The sequence below is a fragment of the Corylus avellana genome, chromosome ca5 (genome assembly GCF_901000735.1).
Source record: "Corylus avellana chromosome ca5, CavTom2PMs-1.0".
Taxonomy (NCBI): Eukaryota; Viridiplantae; Streptophyta; class Magnoliopsida; order Fagales; family Betulaceae; genus Corylus; species Corylus avellana.
Window position 1 is genome coordinate 18,640,703 of NC_081545.1, and position 15,906 is coordinate 18,656,608.

General features: G+C 34.4%; 1 pseudogene; it reads right to left on the minus strand.

Annotated features, from left to right (window-relative positions):
* The window catches only part of LOC132181894 (putative callose synthase 6), a 7,257-nt pseudogene extending 577 nt beyond the window's left edge, over window positions 1–6,680 (minus strand).
* Between the last annotated feature and the right edge of the window lie 9,226 nt (window positions 6,681–15,906).

The following is a 15,906-nucleotide window of genomic DNA, read 5'->3' on the forward strand; positions in this document are numbered from 1 at the left end:
AAAAAAAAAAAAAAAAAAAAAAAAAAAAAAAAAAAAAAAAAAAAAAAAAAAAAACAAAAAAACAAAAGAATATACATAAATATTGGTTAGAAGACTCAAGAAGTAGTTGGAATTTGCATTAAGTTATTATGAGCTCCATTTTCTTTTATAAAATAAATGATTTATTAACATCTTAAATAGTAGTCACTTCAAAATTAAGGATTCATTACTTACACACACCGATTGACATCTGCCCATCTAGTTCTTTTAGAGAATGCAAAAATCAAATCCTTAATCACATGAAAATGCGTGAGATAAAATTTGTAAGCTCCTTCTGGTTATGTGTTAGTTGCTATAGTTTTAAACTACATTGAAAGACTAAAACGTTATAGAGGAAATGAGGCTAACATACCATACTATTAAAGTAGAAACCCACAGTTGTAAAATAGAATGACAACATCCTATAGAAGTCAAATCGGCGTCCAAGACGATAAACATCACGGCTAAGAGTCTGCTCTCCATTTCCACTTGCAACCTTAGCCTCAAAAAGGGATATTTGATTCATCCCAACATCACGCGCCTTGCCTACTTGAATGTACTCATGATGTGTTATAAATCCCCGACGTAGAATTGAATTAAACCCTGAAAAGATCAGTCCAATATTAAGTGAACAGATAATATCAATTTATGAATCATCTTTTGATGAGTTAACAACTACCTGCAAATATATCTCGCTTAAGTTGATTACTTTTGAAGCTTTGCTTATGCCACCTCTTGTTATGTGGAAGATTCTGTCAAATATATCAGGATGTCCGTAGTGGAACCGTACCCTAAAAATTTAGATGGAACATTCAATTGAAAATTAAAATATAACAGCAGAGAAAAAGTCTTCTAGCACTAAACCACATCACCTGTGATTTGTGAACTTTGAACATACATCAACGTATAATACATAGCGGAATCCCTCAAGCGAGTTGGCGTAAAATTACGACAAGTGTCTTGTTTTTTAAGTAAACGTGTGTTTAGGTTTTTTCTTCTCCACCATCACTACAAAAATATTGGGATTTTGTGACATGTCAATAGTAAGGGTTTTTGAAAATGTCACCAAAAGGTGATGTTTTTTGTTTAAAACAACACCCCTTAGTGGGGTGTCGTTTGAATAGTGACACGTCATCCTAGGAGGCCACTTGTCGTTGTTCACACGTCACCCCTTGAGCGACGTGTAAATAGTGTTCACACGTTAGCCTTGATGGAGCGCGCATGACCCCATGTAGGGAGTGACGTGTGAACAGTTTCACACGTCACCCCCTGCATAGGGTTATACACACTCCGTCAAAACCTCCCCTTCTCTCTCTCCCTCTTAATTTCAAATTTTGACAACCACTCATTCTTTGTTTTTGAATAAATAGTGGTTATCAGCTCATCCCTTCCTTTTTGAATAATGGGTTAATAACTTTTTTGGTACCTGGGTTTTGAGGTTTTAATTTTCCCCCTTAGGTTTTAAAACATGACAAAACTAGTGCTTCAGATTTTGGAAAAGACAGAATCACCACCTCCAGTTTGAAAAATTTTATGGAGCTGGCCAAACCACCCCCAATGAGTGGCCGGCCACCCCTAGTTTGACCTTAGGGGTGGCTCCTTAGGGGTGGCTCTGCCACCCCTAGACCGGCCTTGGGCGTGGTTCAGCCACCCCTAAAGTGAAATTGGGGGTGGTTTGGTCACTCCCATAGAATTTTTCAAACTAGAGGTAGTGATTCGGTCTTTTCCAAAATCTGGGGTACTAGTTTTGTCATATTTTAAAACTTAGGGGAAAAATTAAAAAACCTCAAAACCCAAGTACCAAAAAAGTTATTAACCCTTGAATAATTGACCAACTTCTCTCTTCCCCCTCGTGCTTTGTTTCCTTTCTCTCTTCTTCTTTCTTTCAATTTATTCCATTGTTTTCTTCTACACTACCAACTCCAACCCACTCCCACGCACCTCTCTTTCCTATTATTTTTCCCTTTCCTAGCCTCTTTTTCTCCTCCCTTTCTACACTACACTACTAATGGGTCGTAGACGAATCTTCAGCCTGATCCAAGGGGGAAGCAAAAAATACCAAGTTGTCTTGATCGAGAGGGAGAGAGCTAGGGAGAGCAAAAAATAAATGGGAATGTTTTTATTTGAACTACAACTTATAATCAAATACAGAAATAATGTTATCATAATAATCTATTTTCATATTTATCTTGGGTTGAATAAAGTGGTGAATATATATACATGAAATTTCTTCATCTAAACTTATCTAAACTTTCCATATACCTAAATTTAACGGGGTTTTTATTTCAGGGTAGCTTTAATTTGTTGTATGTTAACCTTGAAGTCAAGAACTACAAAAGATGTTTGTCTTGTTTAGTGTTTGGTGCAATCTTCATTTATGAGAAAAAAAGTAACTATGAACTTCGGAAAATTCTATATATCCTCTCAAACTATTATCCAATTGACATTGTCCCCCCAAACCTTCAATTGTGACAATGTCACCCCCCAAACTACCAAAACATTGTTAATGTCTCCCAAGGCTAGCAAAAATATAAAAATGTCCCTATAGATTTCTCAATAATTTAAATTAAAAAAAAAAAAGCGAAAAATTTAAATTCCCCATAAATTCGAAAAAAAATAAAAAGAATTTATTTATTTTTTTAAAAAAAATTTTTAATTTAAAAGAAAGAGATTTTTTGTTTTTTTTTTTAAAAAAAAAAGCATTTTTTTAAACCAAAATTCTTAATTCTTTTTTGATATGGAAATTTTTATTTAAAAAAACGATTTTTTTTTTTTTAATTATGGTTTTTAAAAACGAAAATTTTGTATTTTTGTAATGAAATTTTACTTTTTTTAAAAGGAAATTTTTATTAAAAAAAATTATAAAAAAATAAAACGAAAATTTTCAATTTTTATTAAAAAAATTGAAATTTTCAATGGGAGGGACATTTACAATATTTTGATAGTTTGGGGGGACATTATCACAACTGAAAGTTTGGGGAAGACGTTTTCAATTGGATAGTAGTTTGAGTGAAGTATGTAGACTTTATCCTAGTCCCTAGCTAGTAACTAATTAAGAATACTGCTTTCTTTATCCCAAAGAATACTTGAAAAAAAAAAAGAAAAAAAAAAGAAAAAAAAAAAATCACCCATCCGTAGTTGGGGGGAAAAAGAGAGAAAGAAAAAGGACATACACAAAACATAGTCAAAGAGAAATTTACAGTAAATACATATCAAATCACATAAGTAGCCATTTGATTTTGATGAAAATTTCACGCTTACCTGAGAGGATTTGCCAAAATTCACTGCCCAATAGTTACAAAACTGGCCTCCTGATTGGACATGAACCTTGCAAGTGAAGAGACACTGTACATAAAATACAAAGGGAAAAAGATAAGCATACATACTAAAAACATATAAAAAATTCTACAACGTTTCTCTGCAAAATGACCTTTCTAGCTAACACCCAAGATGTTATGTAAGAGTTTTAACGTGATTTAGATTAAACAAGTAAGTGATTGAAATAGTGAAATTGAAAGAACACTTGGGAAAATTCAGAGAAGTCTAATTTTCATACCGGCGTTCGAACATGCCATTCATATGTACGGATGGGTAGCATAGAAGACCCTTGTTTTTGTGTGTATCCGGATGGAACATTCATATGTTGTAATACCCCAATAAAAACAACCATTTTTAAATATTAATGACTTGCTACGAAAATGGTTAATGATTTCATAAAAACTTAGTTTTAAAATAAAGACCTAAACCCTTACAAGTAACCCAACCCCTTGAGCCTTTTTGAGGCAAAACCCAAATCCCACCCCTCTCTGACCGAACGTACGCTAGGGGACCACCCAAACGTACATTGACCAGTCTATGATCTAGTGGGCAATACCCCAGAACATACGCCTGAACCCTTTTATCCAACGTGTAATAGTACTTCACCCAATAGTACCTGAATGTTCGCTGACACCCTGAAAAGTAGTTTTAAACCATTTTCCACTTTTTCAGAGTAAGGCACACCCCAAGCCTCTATATATAAACCATGCCTTCAACCCCTAGCCTCCCCTAACCTCAGGAAAAACCCTAAATTCTAGTGTGAGAAGTGATTTGGAGAGAGAGAGAAGGAAGAAAGCTTGGTGTTCTTGCAATCTTCTAAGGTAATCTCCTTACTCATTCCATGGTCCTTTATTGTCGTTACTAGTATTTCATGTTTAAAAATGTTTTGACAAACCCCATGCCCATTTCTTCACAAGAGCCAAGTACGTTTTGAAAGAGTTTTAAACCCTTTTTTCATTGCTTTGAGTTGCATGATAACCTGATATGTATTTTGCATGTGCCTACTTAGTAGCCTAGGATGAGATATGTTAACCCTTAAATTGGATAGAAGCCCCAAAACCAATTTGGAGCTTTGGGCCTAGACACTGACTCATTGGCCAAAGTACGCTCTCAAGGCCGAACGTTCATCCCCTGGCTCCAAATGTGCAATAATAGGGCCCAACAACCTTTTTGTTAGATATGACTTAGTACCATACTCATGGGAGTTCTTTAGTACTGCGCATAATGATTTGTCAGCTCCATGTATGTTATGTCTACTCCCTTTGTAACTCTGATTCAATATGTTCATTCTCATAAGACATTATGAGGTATATGTATGGCACATGTTATGACGGTTCTGTTCATGCTTATATGCATATGTTTTTTTGTCAAATATAGGGTTGCTAATCAGGTCTTCACAACCTTCATCATTGCCATTAACACTCATTAAGATCCAATTTATAGTTAGACACATAACTAACCTTCCTGTGAATATATACTCTCTCAGACCCAATATTGTGGGTTTCCTTTGGCACTGCCGATGTTTTAGGAATTCCTCCATAACATTTCTCATTTTAAAAGCTTCTTCAAAGTAATTATCCTTGAAGAAAGAAGAAAAAGGACGATAAGAAAACACAGTAAGTCACTTCATAACATACATTACAAAAAAATATGGATTTAGTGACGTGGCAACTATTCATTATTAGGGGTGTCAAGGCAGTTAGTAGATTTCACTAACCGCCTAGTGGTTAACGATTAGCGGTTATTGAAATAGATAACCGTCCACTAACCGCTTTTTTAAAATTAGGCTTTTTTTTTTTTAGCTTTTTGGGCTTTCTTTATGGCTTTTCGGGCTTCTTTTTTTGGGTTTTTTGGGCCTTTTTTTTACCTTTTTTTTTTTTTTTTTTTTTTTTTTAGTGTCTTCTTGGGCTTAATGGCTATAAAAAGAGCCCATATTGAAAAATCAAAAATATTTGATCCAAAATTTAAATTTACTTGTACTTTAAAAGAATTTCCTTAAATATTAAATCATAACCGGTTAACTTCTTCTTCTTTTTTTTTTTTCTTAAAAAAAAAAACAACATATAAAAAAAAATATTCAACACAACATATAAAAAAAAGTTCAGAATTCAGACAACTGTCACAACATATAATGATATTACATTAATACTTAAATTGTACTTATAAGGAATACATTGGTCATTGTTTAATCCAATGCCAATTACTTAATTTGATATTATACGAATGATATCATCATTGTACATTAATAGTATGATTCACTTGAAGTCTTGAATAAAGTATTTGAATTGTCATTGAATCATATGATTAAGTATTGATATTATACATTTATATTATTCATATGCATATGTACACTTATATAGACTTATAAGTTTATAACATACATTGAAAATAAGTCTCTAGATATTTAATTGTTGTATTAGTATGAATTGATATACTTATGAGTTATGTCATATTATATATGTATAATTTGTTATTATATAATCAAATAATTTAATGATCAATTGATCATGTGATATAATCATATAAATTATAGTGATAATATATTAATACTCAAATTGTGATTTAATTATTTTTTAAAAAAATTGCGATTTAATGATCAAGTGATTATATGATATAATCATATAAATTATAGTGATAATATATTAATACTCAAATTGTGATTTAATTATTTTTTAAAAAAATTGTGATTTAATGATAAAGTGATTATATTATGGGTTAAATACAAAATACCCCCTGGGGTTTGGTAACTTTATTTTTCTCCCCTGGAGTTTCATTTTTATCGCAGGAGGTCCCTATGGTTTTGATAAATGACCAAATTAGTCCATCCGTTAGTTGAACGTTAGTTTACTGTACAGACTGACACGTGGACCACTTACAAATTGACACCTGGAATAAGGCCACGTCATCACTATTCACACTGCAACATAATCTGCCACCTAATTAAACAAAATATCAAATAAACAAAACACCTAATCATTAAACAAAATATCAAATAAACAAAACACCTAATTAAACAAACAAAACACCTTCAGCCTCTTCAATCAACGACATTCACCAACAATAGAATTAAAACCCTTAATTAAACAACAAAACATGGAAGGAAACAAAACAGGTTCCTTTAGCTTCTACGATATTGACGAACAGGGGAAGAAAAAAATCCAACCCAAACCCTAGGCTCTATCTGGCCAAATTTCCGGCCAAAACTCCACAAACCGGCGACGGAGCTTCCTCCCCAACCCACCCACAAGCTTCCACGGCCGCATCTTCTCCAGCGACAGACCACCGCACCACCGGCGACGAAGCTTCCTCCGCAACCCACCCATAGGCTTCCACGGCCAAACCATCGCACCACTCTCCGGCGACCAAGCTTCCACGACAAACCCTAACCACTTTCTTCCACAAGCCGAGAAACCCCAAATCCCGTCAATCTCCAAACCAAAGTTTGCTTCCACTGACTCGTGGTATGATATTTTGGGTTGCTTTTATTGGTTTCCAGTTAAATAGTGAATAACTAGACATGTATTTAAATTTTTGGTAGGGCCTCTACTGCATGTGTTTTTGGATTGTTGTTGTTTGGATTGTTGCTGTGGGGTTGCTTAACAATGAATACCTTTTTAGATTGTTGTTTGGTTGGTGGACACATTGATTGATATTCAACTTTTATGCATGCTTTATTCAATGTGTGTTCTATTAAGAAACACTTTATGCATACTTTATTCAATGGTCCCACTACATGTGTTAAGAACTTTTGTTGTGAGAAGTTGCCTTGTGATTTTCTTGGGTAATACGACTGGATATATATATATATATATATATATATATATATAGAGGTGGGTCATTCCTCTTTGGTACAATAGTATCACGGGTTTTTTTTAGGGTTTAGGTTGAAAGTGAGTTGTCTATGTCACATATTGTTTCACGCGTGGATTCCCTATAAAAGCTATTGACAGCAACAGGATATGAACCTAATTTAAGTAATGAGGTGATTGAGTGCTTCGCAATCTTGTTTAGTTTTTCTGTAGCTGCAAAAAATATTATTGTTGAGCTAATATCTTCACTTAGTAAGTAAAATAGTTGGTCAAGATTCAATAATTCAAAAACTCTTTGAACTTTCCAACCATTTTCCTACCATTCATACTTTCTTCTCTTTGCCTAATCTACTTCTCTAAAAGAATAGAATTTCATCCAATAGTACCTACTCAACGATTGCATGTCTATTGCATGTATATTATATATGGTCTGATTTAGGAATTAGGATACATGTACAATTTGCAACTTAATTTATAAATGATTATGCATCACATAAAAATGAATAAATTAGAAGATGATGTTATTGCAGCAGACGGAATTAAAAAACACACATATTGTGCTTATTCTTGGATACACTAGAAAAACAAAAAAGAACAAAGAATATAATCTCGTTAGCTTCATTTTTCCCCCCTTTCAAATAATTTTTATTTTAAGTCGGCTTTATTTCTAGTATTTTAAGTCAGTTTTATTTGTTGTATTTTAAGAAATAAAATTTAATGTAATTTTAGACAGTTTTATGTACGTATTTTGGATGTATTTTAGATTTATGTATTTTGGATGTATGTACTTTGGATGTATGTATTTTGCACATAACAATCCAGTTACAGAAATGGCTAAAATACCTGTTTGTTGTCAATGTACAGAAATGCCTACATCAGTTGTTGATCTTTTCATTCACCATCATGGATCATTTAGTCAACCGGATTTGGAATATGTGGGAGGTGATGTGATGCCTATAGAAGGTTTGGATGCAGACCACCTATGTTTTTGGGATATAACCAACATAATGGAATTGTACTTAGAGTACAACTATAAGGACATTCCAAGGTTGATGTTGTACTACAAGTTTGATGATGAAACGAATGACTACATACGTGGACTTACTAACGACAAAGACATCATGAAAATGTTCAAAGAAGTGGCTAGTGGGAAGAAAAATAGATTGCATGTATTTGTGACCGATACTATAGTTGAAGAAGTTCCAATTGAAGTCAGGTTTCCGATGATGATGATTTCTCAGTCACCTGCACAAGTTTATGAGGAAGAGCCTCCACAAGAACATGTGCAAGAGCATCAGCCTTCAAAGCCGCAAGCTACAAAGCAAAAGGGTAGTAAGCAAAAGTCTACAAAACGAAGAGGTAGGCCTAAAAAACAAATTCACACTGAGGGGGGAGAGCATACAGACTTGAGTGACTTTGAAGTAACGGATGGCGATAAAGAGGATGGCTACTCGAGCATAGATAGTGATGATGTGGGTGAAGGGTCCCCGAGATGTGTTAGGAGGAAGTAACCTCAATGGATAGTAAAAACTGACGTGAAAGAGATAGTAGAATTGCATATTGGGCGGGAATTTGTTGACCCCCCTCAGTTTAAGGATGCATTGCAACTGTTTGCAATTCAAAATTCTTTTGACTACACCTACTTGCGCAATGAGAGAACAAGGGTTACCGCCATTTGTAAGAAAGCTTGTGGATGGAGAATACATGCATCGTGGTTGAATGACAAAGGCTACTTCCAAATCAAGAGTTACATTAAAGAGCACAATTGTGGGGCTCACTACTATAACAAGAAGGCATCAATCAAGTGGGCTGCACACCGATATTTGGACAACTTTTGGGACCAACCGAATTTTAAACCAATTGCATTGAAGGAAATGATCAGAAGGGATTACAATGTTGAAAAGACTTTGTTGAGTTGTCACCGAGCAAAGAGGATGGCATTGGGTATTTTGAAAGGGAAAAAAGGTGAGCAATATAAACATGTGCAAATGTATGCAAATGCATTAAGGAAGTGGAATCCTGGCACATCAGCTTATATACAACGGGATGGAAGATTCTTCCAGCGAATGTATGTGTCATTGGCAGCCTGCAAGAGGGGCTTCTTGGAGGCGTGTAGACCCATGATTTGTGTCGATGCTTGCTTCCTGAAGAGCGAGTTTGGTGGGTAGCTGCATCCAGCCGTTGCGCGGGATGCAAATGACAACATTTATCCACTAGCATATGTTGTATGTGAGTGTGAAGATCAGCATACATGGACATGGTTTTTAAGCTGTTTATTGGAAGATATTGGCAATCCACGAGTGCACACTTGGTCATTCATGTCTGATCGACAAAAGGTATGAATTAGTTGAATATTATGTATTGTTTGTATTTTGTTTGATGAAGAATTAACATGTTTTATTTTGTATTGATAATCAGGGACTGCTCAATGCCATGGAGAATTTGATGTCTGGTCTAGAACATCAATTTTGTCTCAGGCACCTGCATGCAAACTTCAAGAAACAAGGATTCAAGGGCAAGGCATACAAAGATGCTTTGGATGGTGCAGCTCATGCAGTTAATGAGTTGCAATTCAAATACTACCTATCGGTCATTAGAGGTATGAGTGAAGCTGCATTCGACTACATTAGCAAGATTGATCCACGGATGTGGTCAAGGCATGCATTTAGTGATTACAGTTGTAGTGATATATTAATGAACAATACCGCCGAGTGTTTCAATGCGTGGATCCTAAAGGCAAGAGATAAGCCTATATTGGGATGCATGGAATTAATAAGGCGGAAACTAATGTCCAGGTTCAATCAAAAAAGGGCTGGAGCAGAAACTTCAAAAAATGTGATTTGCCCTAAGATTGTGATAAAATTGGAGAGAAACAAGCGGGATTCAAGAAACTACATTTGCCATTGGAGTAATAAATTGCAGTTTGAGGTTGACCATAGTCATGAGCCTAGGAGAATTGTTGATCTAGAGAGAAGAACATGTGATTGTGGTAGATTTCAACTCAATGGTATTCCATGCCCCCATGCAATTTCTGCAATTTATGCACATAGGCAAGTCTCTGAGCAGTATGTCAGTAAGTGGTATTCGATGGATACTTTTAGGAAGTCATATGCCCATAATATATATCTGATACCATCAGCTTACAATGAGTGGCCTATTAAGGATAATGTGGAACATATACTACCCCCTATACCAAAAAAACAAAGAGGTAGGCCTAGAAAGGCGAGAAGAAGAGGAGAGGATGAGAATGAGCCTATTGAAACGACCAAGGTGACTCGTAAGGGGTATGGTGTACGTTGTGGGAATTGTGGTCAAGCGGGTCACAATGCTAGGAATTGTCGTGAACCAGACAATCCGAACAAGAAGATTTGGCCCAAAAAGGTTGTGAAGACAAAGAAAAACAATAAAACTGAGGTTAGTTATTTGAACAAACTATTAATGTTATCTTTATTAAAATATTGAGCATGTATTTATGACATTGTTTTTTCGTATGGTGTAGCGGCAAGGATCACAAGATGCAGGAGAGCCCACCACCATTGTCGACAACACAGGCCCAATTAGCCAATCAGTAGGGGTGAGTAATGGATTCATTATGACTTTAGTATAAATCCTGCTATTAATTAATTTGCTACACAATAATACCTTTTCTAGTGCATCCAATAATGCACACAATATGTGTGTTTTTTAATTCCGGCTGCTGTAATAACATCATTTTCTAATTTATTCATTTTTATGTGATGCAATAGACATGCTATCGTGGAGTAGGTACTATTGGATGAAATTCTATTCTTTTAAAGAAGTAGATTAGGCAAAGAGAAGAAAGTATGAATGGTAGGAAAATGGTTGGAAAGTTCAAAGAGTTTTTGAATTATTGAATCTTGACCGACTATTTTACTTACTAAGTGATGATGCATAATCCTTTATTAATTTATTTTTCTAGTTGAATGATACAATAATTAACCCTTAACATGGTATAGCCTACATGATTGAATTTTAACAGCTTAATTTAACATGTCTCTTGTTGATATGGATGTGCATGTATTTCAGATTGGAGAATCACAAGCGGGAGGACAATTCATCACAAGATCACGTTTAGGACAGTATAGGGCAACTCAATAGATTATTGGGTTTTGGATAGTGGATCCAATGTTTGGGATGAATGTATTTTAGATGTACGTAATTTGGATGTATTTTGGACTTATGTATTTTGGATGTATGTATTTTGGGTGTATGTATTTTAGATGGACGTAATTTGGATGTATTTTGGACTTATGTATTTTGGATGTATGTATTTTGGGTGTATGTATTTTAGATGTACATTATGAAAATGTTGGAGTTGTCAGTTGTTATAAACGTTGGGACTGGTCCTGTTTCTTGGACCTTATAAAGCAATTCGCCAATCTTGACCTTAGCAGCAGTGGTGGATATGCAGATATTGTTATTGCCGACATTAGATGGTTCTGATTTTTCTTGAGTATAAATTTGGGTGACGTGTCATTGCTTCAACCTAAAACATCCTAGGAAGTTTTTCTTGAATTTTTGGGTGTAAGGAATGGACATGGAACGTTATTAAAGGGCCCGTTGTTCACATCTATGATAAGCAAAGCAGCATGTTGTGAATTAATACTTGCTGGAAGATGATACTCGTAAGCTACTATAAGGTGTAAATTATCTATACTTGGAAGGTGTGTACTCATATATGTACACTTTAAGTGTTAAAGTGATCTATTGAGGTTTTAACATTCTTACTTGGTTACTAAGGTTGCTGTATTTTGAAATTACTTGTATGGCCATATGGGTATATTCTGGAAAGCTTTACTTTTAGGGTTAAAATTTGATGCTCATGTCGTAGAAAATGGATGTAATTTCAAAATGACAATTTTGACAACAAAATGACAATTTCAGAAAAACCAAGTTGTTCTAAATTAAGAATATACAAACATATGAACTCAGTTTAAAAAAGCTTACATTTCATAAGTAGGGATACATAATCAATTTACATTAGTTAAAAATGATACATCATTACACAAAATTCATTGCATAAGTGCAACATCATACACCATGACAAAAACAAGGCATACATAAGAAATTTCTCTCTTGCTCTAAATATGGCATTTTCCTTCTCCAACTCTCGAATCTTTTCTATATGTATGACACCTTCATTCTGGATTTGCTTATCCCTTGTCAGGTAGTTGTCATTTTCACTCAATAGGTCTTCAATCCTTGTCCTGCAACTGTTTTTTTCATCCTCCAGCTCTCTAACCTTATCAAACAAGGCAGGTAGAACCGTCATACCCCTTTTACAAGTTGGTTTATCGTGCCATTTGAAAAATCTGCAGGCAGCATTCCTCTGCATAAAAGAAAATAATAATAATAATAATAATAAAAATAATAAAAAGGAAGCAAAACATTCAATAAGACAAGGTAAAGTTATAAGAAGCAGCCTCATATATTGAGAACACTCTATTATCAGAGCAAATGATAATAGAGTGTTCATTGATATAAGTCCATTGTATTTTTCTTATTTATCCTCTTAAGAGTGGCCGTATAGCATTGGACAGAGGAGACATACTTTTTATTTTTTAGAGTGGGCAGAGTTTGAAGCAATTAAAGTGGCTGAAATTTACCCACAAGAAAAAAGAAAAAAAATAAAATAAATAAAATAAAATAAAAAAGGGCTGAAATGCCAAAAAGAGAAGAAAATATGAGACTTTTGAGAGATAACAGAAAGGAGAAATAAATCACAGCAGGAAATACCATCCTCTTGAAAATAACATGGAAAGAAACCTAGCACCTTAATAAATCGAAGGCCAATTCATACAACTTGTACGCTTTCTAAGAACATCAAACAACTCACACAAATTTTAAACAAACAATTGCAAGCAAACTTGAATTGTTAATTACAATCTGTAATTCCTAAAGTCTCAACCATATCAATATCTAATAACAAATAGAATCCAAAACTAATTTTAATGCTCTACATGCTATTCAAGACAACCTTTAATCCAAGAATCACAGCCCATATCAGTACCAACTCAACAAATGGGATTCAAAACCAACATTCAACATTCATAATGGATTTACAGTGGAAACAAGATTTCTTACACTCGAATCATAGGTGGCGCAACCCCAGAATCGTCTGCCAGGGTTGTCCGGAGTCATTGAAGTCTTCAAAGGTGCAAGTAAATTGCAATAACATATAAAGGACATCTCACTACAGTCCACTGATGAAGATCCAGTAGATGAATTCATCTGCATCAAAATAAAACTATCTAAAAATTCATAAAATAGAACTAACTTAAAATACAAGAAATAAAACTTACTTAAAATACTACAAATAAAGCTGACTTAAAATAAAAATAGTCAAAAGAGCAAGCAACAGGCATACACGTTTTGTTGTGTGTGTGTTGTTTTTTTGTCTTGTTTTGGGCTCCAATAAAAGGCATGTAATGGGTTGGTAGGGGAATGGCATTTCCATATTAAGGCATGGGGTCCATTTTAATGGGTTGTTAGAGGAACACTTTTCCTGCTCATGTATGGCTGTGTTGAGACAACTCTTCCCCCTCCCCCATTGAAGGACAAGGAACTCCTGTACACGTGGATGATTTCAACACCACAATTGCCATTGATTTAGGCTTAAAATCACATATAATATGAACTTTAATGGCAGAAAAGTGTTGTTTTGCATTAAAATACTAGAAATAAAGCTGACTTAAATTAAAAAAAAAAATTAAAAAAAAAAGAACGGAAAAAACAATGAGAAAAAAAATTAAATTTCGTAAAATACTTGCAGATTTTTCGTAAAATTCATAAAAGAAAAACAAGGTGCAGATTTTTTGTAGAACATACCTTCTCAATGCTGCGGGAAACTTCCTTTCGTTTCGAGCCGTACGTCCGACTTGATGCCATCACGTACACAGATCGGATAGCGGAAGCAAACTTTGGTTTGGAGATTGACGGGATTTGGGGTTTCTCGGATTGTGGAAGAAAGTGGTTAGGGTCTGTCGTGGAACCTTGGTCACCGGAGAGTGGTGCGATGGTTTGGCCGTGGAAGCTTGTGGGTGGGTTGGGGAGGAAGCTCCGTCGCCGGTTTGTGGAGTTTTGGCCGAAAATTTGGCCAGATAGAGCCTAGGGTCTGGGCTGGATTTTTTTCTTCCCCTGTTCGTCAATATCGTAGAAGCTGAAGGAACCTGTTTTGTTTCCTTCCATGTTTTGTTGTTTAATTAAGGGTTTTAATTCTATTGTTGGTGAATGTCGTCGATTGAAGAGGCTGAAGGTGTTTTGTTTGTTTAATTAGGTGTTTTGTTTATTTGATATTTTGTTTAATTAGGTGGCAGATTATGTGGCAGTGTGAATAGTGATGACGTGGCCTTATTCTAGGTGTCAATTTGTAAGTGGTCCACGTGTCAGTCTGTACAATAAACTAACGGTCAACTAACGGATGGACTAATTAGGTCATTTATCAAAACCACAAGGACCTCCTGCGATAAAAATGAAACCCCAGAGGAGAAAAAAATAAAGTTACCAAACCCCAGTGGGGTATTTGGTATTTATGTTATATGTATAAGTATTTTTATAATTGTAACTATAAAAATATATTATATAAAAAGGTGGTTAGCGGTTAGTGGTTGCGGTTAGTAAACCCAATAACCGCTAACCGCTAACTACTAGGCGGTTATAGCGGGTAGGCGGTTACCGGTTAATACGGTTAAGAGGTTATAACAGTTAGCGGTTAGCGGGCGGTTTTTAACCGCCCGCATTGACACCCCTATTCATTATTTGTTGCCACGTCACTATATGGTAACGTGTGAAAAAAAACCACACGTTACCATAGTTATTGCTAACATGGCATTTTTCACATGTCATCATTTGGTGACGTGTAAAAAATGTCACGTTACCATAAGATGACGTTCTATTTAGCACGCCATCTTATGGTAACGTGTCTATTTAGCACGTTACCATATGGTAGCGTGTCAATATGACACGTTACCATTTGGCAACGTGTCACATTGACACGTTACAAATTTGTTAAAAAATTAAAAAAATATAATTTTTCTGAAATTGGATGATAAAATAAAACAAATGTTTTAGTGAGTACTCCTTGCATTATTTGCTAGATGAGAACTGTTTTTTTATTACAAGTGTAATCTTGTAAACAATTATACAATTCTGTTGACATTCATTCTATTATTATTATATTATCAAATTTAGTACGTGTGTTAATAATTCAAACTATAATAAGTTGTAAAACCTTGAGCCATATATATTATAATTTAAGTTTAGTGAGAGTGATGAGTTGTTAAACATACATAGAGAAAGAAAATGCATGGGAGCTTAGGACTTTGTGGCAGGCAGATCATGATTGCATGCAATGTGAACAGAGTACTAACAATATGATGGAGTATTAATTAATTGGTAGGGTACCCTATCAATTAATTAAGCAAAAGGAACTAGATGCAAGCACTGAACATGCAATACATTATATGGTGGAAATATGCACACCATATTTTAAGTAAACTGTTCATTATAAACTTGAGCAATACATTATTATAATTAAAGTTTAAATAAACTAATTAATGAAATAAATAAACAAATTAATCATTAATACTATCATACTTTAGAATTATCATTATAAAGTATATATCATAGGTTTTTTTCCTACTATATTGTCATATAGTAATTATGTTCTTTATATTATGGTTTATGTTTTGCATTATATATAATTATAAATTATATATATATATATATATATATATATATA